We start from the raw sequence: 7,451 nt of genomic DNA, 5'->3' as shown, positions 1-7,451 counted from the left end.
CAACAGGCACATCTATGTAGCTTTTCCACAACTCATATTCCTTTGGAGGTCAAAAATATGGATGATTCCTTGTTTAGCAGTGCTTTTATTCAAGCCGTTTTCTTCCTCCCAGAGTGGGCCTGCAACTCTCTCTGCTCTACGTGGTTTTCCAAATGACCTTTTCCTCCCCAGTAACTTCCAGATATTTCCCTCTTTTGCCCAATGGAAAAATAATCTGCCTTGACTTTTCATGTAATGTATGCTTGAATTTCACACTCTGCTTTTCTCAGCTAGGAATCTCTTCCTGATTTTCTCTCGTTTCCCTAGGTAGAAAAGAATTGTGTGACTCTGAAGGAAATGTAAAATATTTTGATTTCTGGACTGACTTGCTTTGTTGTTCAATGTTGCTTGTTATCCTCAGTTGTCCAGAGTGCTCATTGCCATCTTCTTTGTCTATAAGATTCAAATAAAAATGTATCTTTAATTGTGCACGAAATGGCTGCAGAAGATGAGAAAAAAAAGAAAAAAGGGTTACATTACAATGAAAAAGCAAACATGCCACAATACTCAAAGAAGCTCTTACATTAATCATGACACATGGAAGACTACCCAGATCCAAGTTTGAATATCCATTCAGTGATGAAATTCCCTTGTTGACTGGGCCAATCACAAATTCTTAGCAGTGCAAGCGGTTGTTTTCACATACAGTCAAGTGAAAAAGAAAGTACATTCTCTTTCATTGAATTTTATGAATTTACTTATCAGATGACGTGGTATTCATCTTAGAACAACCAGCACAAACAGGAACAAAATTGTTGGCTAAAATAGAAGAGTATGGAAGAGTGGACGGACTAAAAATTAATAAACAAAAAACAAAGGTGTTAGATCGGCGCTGGAAAGAAAAGCGACTCAGCTCTGGTCCGTTCAGCTCTTTATTAGAATGGTGAAAAACAGACTGCTGGCAGTGGCTCCCGAGCCTCCTTATATTCTGCTCGGGCCAGCCAGCCAGCCAGCCAATGACAGCTGTTCAAACTTCCCACCGGTGGAAGTGACCAATCCCCCGGTGGATGTCCTTATAAGGACATAACACCCCTCCCCTCTTAGTCCTCAGTCAATCATTCTGTGGCGTAAGTGAGTCACATAGTCGCGCAGGTAGGCGGGACGGACAATGGTCCTACCTGACCTGCACGGTACAGTTCGTTCTCCGGTGCTGCTCCCGACGGGGCTGGCTCCTGTTGGTACTCGTCCCCCCGGTAGGCAGTCCCGGAAATCAGCCGTTGAGTGTGCGGGGCCTCGCCTAGCGCCTCCAGCTGGAGTGGCCGGCTCGCCTAGCGGCTGGTGGATTACCTCGTCGCTGCCGGATGATGTTAGGTCGGTTCCTGTCATTCGTCGCGGAATCGGACTGGACAGCTGAATCCCGGTAGGACCCTTGGTTGTTTCTTTTGGTCTCTGGCTTGCTTCTGTGGGCTTCCCCGGTCGATGGTGGCGGGGTTCCCCCCCTTGGCTGGGGACCCCTGCTGGGGTGTTGTAGTCCTCCCCTGCAGGGCTGGCGTTGGGTCCTCTCAGTGTGGTGGCGCCAGTCGACATTGCTGGGGTGGTGGTGGTCGACTCTGCCGGGTTGGTGTGGACGCGGAGGGGTGGATGGTTGATGTCCTACCTCACTGTGCTGATGTAGGTCTCCCTTGTCTGGCTGGCTGATGTCGACTCGGTCGGATTGGTGTTGGTTTTCCGGGTCAGGTTGTCCCTGGTCTACCTCGACCTGATACTGGTGATGCCATGTTTCGGAGGGTCGCTGGCCATCGTCGCCATTGGCTTGGTGCCTCGTTCCACTGGGTTGGCCCTGGCCTACTGGGCTCTGGCTGCGCTGCTGGCGGTCGTCCCCTTCACCGTGAGGTTGCGGACCTACCCTGTGGGGGTGGGGTAGGCCTACCTCGCAGGGGTGTTGTAGGCCGACCTCGTCTGGGTATGGCAGGCTTACCTCACTGGGTGGTGGTAGGTCTACCTCGACGGGGTGTTGTAGGTCTACCTCGTCTGGGTGTGGCAGTCCTACCTCATCGGGGTGGTTTTCTTCGACTCCCCTCACCCTTTTGCGGAGTTGGTCGATGTGCCTTCTGCATGACCGGCCGTCATCCAGCTCCACCTCGTATGATCTTGGGCCCGTCACTCTCCCGATCCGACCCTTGATCCACTTCGGCTGGCCCTGAAAGTTGAGCGCGAACACCAAGTCTCCGCTAGCGAAGCTTTGCGTCGGTGGTCAGTTAATCGGCTTGTCTTTCGGGTTGTACTGTGGATGGAGTCTATCTAGCGGTGAGCGGAGCCTTCTCCCCATCAGAAGCTCGGCTGGGCTTTTCTTCGTTGTGGCGTGCGGTGTGATGTGTTGTGCCAGCAGGAACTTGTCGATTTGTTCCTGCCAGTGTCCTGGGCCCATCCTGGTGAGCGTGTCCTTCGTGAGCCGTACCATTTTTTCTGCTTGTCCATTTCCAGCTGGCCTGTACGGGGCGATGAGGGCATGCCGGATGCCTTGGCTAGCCAGGAAATCCTCCATGGTCTTGGCTGTGAGTTACGGGCCGTTGTCGGAGACCAGGATGTCCGGCAGCCCGTGTGTGGCGAATAGGCGGCGGAGTGCCCTGATGGTGGCCTCTGTCGTGGTGGACGGCATCGCGATGACCTCCAGCCATTTTGAGAACGCATCCACAATGAGGAGGGACTTTCCGTTCATTGGCCCCGCAAAGTCAATATGTATTCTTGACCACGGGCCACTGGGCTGCTCCCACTCAGTTGGCTGGGCTTGAGGGGGTGCTGGTCTCGTCGGTTGGCACGGGTCACACCTAGCGATCCACGCCTCTATGTTTTTGTCCAAGGCGGGCCACCAAACATAGCTCCGTGCCAGCGCCTTCATGCGAACTATGCCCGGATGGCCGCTATGGAGGGTTTCTAAGGTGCTCTTCTGTAGTGTGGGAGGGATCACCACCCGGTCACCCCAGAGGAGGCAGCCAGTTCGTGGCCAGTTCGTGCTGCCTCCGTATGAATGGGGTGAATTCTTCGCCCCCTCTTCCGGTCGGCCAACCCCTCAACGTCCATGAGAGTACCTGTTTGAGGGTCTTGTCCCTCAGTGTGTGGCTCGCCACCGTTGCAGATGACACCGGGCACGTCTGATCATTGTCTATGTGGTGAAGTCTGAGGGTAGGTGCCGGGTCAACGACTGGTTCTCGCAGGGGGCATATGCTGAGGCCGTCAGCATTGCTAATGTTCTTGCCGGGGCGATGGATGAGTCTGTAGGCGTAGCTGGAGAGGAAGATGGCCCAGCGTTGTCATCCTGGGCGACATGTAGGGTGGCATTGGCTTGTCCCTGGCGAGCAGTCCAAGTAGAGGCTTGTGATCGGTGACAATTGTAAACGACCTTCCATACAGGTATTCATGGAAGTGTTTAATGCCGGCTACGATGGTGAGGGCTTCCTTATCGAGCTGGCTGTAGTTCCGCTCCGCTGATGACATAGTTTTGGAGAAGTAAGCAATGGGGGCTTCGGGGCCACTGGAAAGCTGGTGGCTGAGGACAGCTCCGACTCCATATGGTGAGGCATCACAGGTCAGGATCAGTGGGAGCGACTCATGATATTGGATGAGGACGCTGTCGGAGGAGAGAAGACTTTTGATTTTCCGGAACGCTGCCTCTTCTTCCTCTTCCCACTTCCAGGATATCGCCTTCCCTAGCAGGCGGTGGAGCGGTTCAGCAACGGTGGGTTTCTGGTTCAGAAAAACACTATAAAAATTCAGCAGACCCAGAAAGGCCTGAAGCTCCGTTTTTGATTTGGGGGCTGGAGCCTCGTGTATAGTCCTGACCTTGCTTTTGGTGGGGTGGATGCCCTTGCTATCGATTAGATAGCCCAGGAACTCGACCTCCTGGACCCCAACAACGCATTTGTCCCTTTTAACTCTTAGGCCCTTCGCCTGGAACCGCTGTAGGGCAAGCCTGAGCCGTTCCATCAGTTGGGCTTCCGAGTTTCCAGAGATTAATACGTCGTCGAAGTAAGGTACCACCCCAGGAATGCCTTGGAGAAGGCGTTCCATCATTGACTGAAAAATTCCCGGGGCGGCGCTGACTCCAAATTGGAGACGGTTGCACTTAAAAGCCCCCCTGTGTGTGACAATTGTTTGTGCCTCCGCAGTCCTTTCGTCTACTGGCAATTGCTGGTAAGCCTGGGCCAGGTCCAGTTTCGCGAAAATGGTCCCGCTGCCAAGTGAATGCAACAGATGTTGCACCACTGGCACGGGATATGCGCTCTGCGGCAGTGCCCGGTTGATGGTACACTTATAGTCGGTGCAGATGCGCACAGATCCATAATGCTTCATGGGAGTCACAATGGGGGTCTCCCATGCCGCATGATCAATCGGTTCCAGAATGCCCTGGGCAATTAGTTTATCTAGCTGGGCATCCACCTTAGGCCTGAGGGCAAACGGAACTCTGCGGGGCTTGAGCCGAATGGGTACAATTTTGGGGTCTAAATTGAAAGAAATGGGTTTCCCCAGAAATTTACTTAGGCTCCCATCGAAGACGTCCTTGAAGTCCTCTAAGAGCTGGTCGACTGCGCTAGCCTGAATTTTGTTGATTCCGCCAATTGTGAGCCCTAGGGGCTTGAACCACTCCACGCCTAGTAGGGTTGGACGGGCTTCCTTGACGGCGATGGGGAGGCGTCCTTCGAAGTCCTTGAACTTCACCCAGATGTTGGTCCGTCCCAGGATGCCGATGGAGTGCCCTCCGAAATCCACCAACCTCGCTTGGAATGGCTCTAGCTGTTTCCTGGATAGCCGTGGTTGAAGTCTTTTTAGCTGGTCCCAGGCTATGATGGAGTACGGTGAGCCTGAGTCTATTTCCATGGGGCATGGGGCCCCTTCCACGTAAACGGTCACGTGGAACTTGTCGGACCCCTCTGCTGCAGCGTGTGCAATTGTTGTCTGGTGGATCCCTCTGCTCTTGGGGTGGCCGTCGCCATCTCGCCGCGGGTACTGGGACCGTTCAGATGTCCTCTGGTATTCGCGGTCCGTGGGTCTGGGAGGCTCAAAACATGGCTCTGCCGCCCTGCAGGCTTCCGCAATGTGGCCCTTCCTCTGGCAGCGTCTGCAAGTTGCATCCCGCCAGCGACATCTGGCGCGAGGATGGTCCCCTTTGCAGCTGGCACAACGTTCCTCCCGTCCACCATCTTCGGGTTTTTCCCGCCGTTGGGGTCTTGTGACCTTATGGATGGCCATCTCAGAGTCAGAGTCCGACCCCGTGGAGGTCTCATCCGATGATGGCTGTGGGTTCCTGCGGACCTTGTGGATCCCCTTGGATCTTCTCATTGCGGCTGCTGCCCTATCAGAGGACTCGGCGGCTGTGGCTTCCTCGATGACCTCTTTTAGGGACACTTTCTTTCGGCTGAGGAGCTTTTTCTGTACTGTGCTGTCCCTCATGCCGAAGACGATGCGGTCCCGCAGCTGAACGTCCACGTTTTCAAATTCGCAGCTGGCCGCGATCTTCCGGAGCGCCGAAACAAATTCCTTGACCGATTCTCCTTCTGCTTGATTTCTCTGGTGGAAGTCGAATCGGTTGGCCAGAGGCGTGCTTACTGGGGCATAATGGTCCTGGAGCACTTCCTGTAGCTTGGACCACGGCATCTGCTCGATATCCAGCGGTGCCACGAGGTCCATGGCCATTTCCAGGACCTCCGACCCACAGTGCGCCAGCCTCTTTCTGCTGTCATCTAGGTCTGTGAAGCCGCTTCCCGCCAGGAACTGCCTGAAGCGAACCATGAAGGACTTCCATTTCTCAGTGCTCGGGTTGAATGGAGCCATTGAGATTTGTGGTCCAGACATGGTAGTGACTTAGCTCGTGCTTCAGCTCTTTGCTTAAGGTGGCAGTTGGCTTGCATCTCTTCGTCGGTTCTTCTCTAGTCCTTCGTCGCCAGTGTTAGATCAGCGCTGGAAAGAAAAGCGACTCAGCTCTGGTCCGTTCAGCTCTTTATTAGAATGGTGAAAAACAGACTGCTGGCAGTGGCTCCCGAGCCTCCTTATATTCTGCTCAGGCCAGCCAGCCAGCCAATGACAGCTGTTCAAACTTCCCACCGGTGGAAGTGACCAATCCCCCGGCGGATGTCCTTATAAGGACATAACAAAAGGCATTAATGAAGAACCTTACAAACCTACAGGAAAAAGAATTGGAAGATAAATTAGGAATACCAAGTAAAAAAAGTAAAATATTTAGGAATTTGGCTTTCCAACAAAGGGTCAACACTTAGGGAGGATAATTATAATAAATTGGCAAAACAGATAAAAAAAGACCTAGAAATATGGAGTAAGTTACAGCTATCATTTCTAGGAAGGATTGCATCCATTAAAATGAATGTATTACCTAGAATACTATATTTATTCCAAGTAATTCCGATAAGCCCAGGAAAAGATTTTTTCAAAGACTTCAATAAAATGATTGCAGACTATATTTGGCAAGGATTGCTATATTTGGATTGGGGGTGGGAGGCACCATGTTGCGGTGGTTCTCCTCCTATCTCTCTGACCGGTCGCAGTCTGTGTTGGCAGGGGGGCAGAGGTCGACCTCGAGGCGCCTTGTTTGTGGGGTGCCACAAGGGTCGGTCCTCTCGCCACTCCTGTTCAACATTTATGTGAAGCCGCTGGGTGAGATCATCCATGGATTTGGGGTGCGATGCCATCTGTATGCTGATGACACTCAGCTGTACATCTCCACCCCAAATCACCCCAACGATGCCCTTGAAGTGATGTCCCAGTGTCTGGAGGCCGTGCGGGTCTGGATGGGGAGGAACAGGCTTTGACTCAACCCTTGCAAGACCGAGTGGCTGTGGATGCCGGCATCCCGATATAGCCAGCTGGTGTCATCGCTGGCTATTGGGGGCGAGTCATTGACCCCCACAGAGGGGGCTCACAACTTGGGTGTCCTCCTGGACACACAGCTGTCTTTAGAAGAGCACATGACGGCCGTGGCCAGGGGGGCTTTTTATCAGGTTCGCCTGATACGCCAGTTGCGCCCCTTTCTGAGTCGGGATTCCTTATGCACAGTCACTCATGCTCTTGTCACTTCTCCCCTGGATTATGCCAACGCTCTCTACATGGGGCTCCCCTTGAGGAGCACCCGGAGGCTCCCACTGGTCCAGAATGCGGCCCTGCGGGTGATTACGGGAGCGACATGGCGCTCCCATATAACACCTCTCCTGCACAAGCTGCACTGGCTCCCGGTGGTCTTCCGGGTGCGCTTCAAGGTGTTGGTTCTCACCTTTAAAGCACTCCATGGCTTAGGGCCAGGGTATTTACGAGACCGCCTTCTGCTACCGATAACCTCCCACTGGCCAATACGCTCTCACAGAGAGGGCCTCCTCAGGGTACCGTCGGTCAAGCAATGTCGGCTGGCGGCCCCCAGGGGGAGAACCTTCTCTGTGGGAGCACCCGCCCTCTGGAACGAGCTACCT

The 7,451-nt window shown here is 53.6% G+C and overlaps 1 protein-coding gene across 1 annotated transcript in view; it reads left to right on the top strand.

Moving 5' to 3' along the window:
* LOC139310059 (uncharacterized) overlaps positions 1-7,451 on the top strand; it is a 649,177-nt gene that overhangs the window by 466,369 nt on the left and 175,357 nt on the right.

The sequence above is a fragment of the Pituophis catenifer genome, unplaced genomic scaffold (assembly GCF_029215685.1).
Source record: "Pituophis catenifer annectens isolate HBS135680 unplaced genomic scaffold, rPitCat1.0.hap2 SCAF_2, whole genome shotgun sequence".
Taxonomy (NCBI): Eukaryota; Metazoa; Chordata; class Lepidosauria; order Squamata; family Colubridae; genus Pituophis; species Pituophis catenifer.
This window is presented reverse-complemented; position numbering and strand designations above follow the sequence as displayed.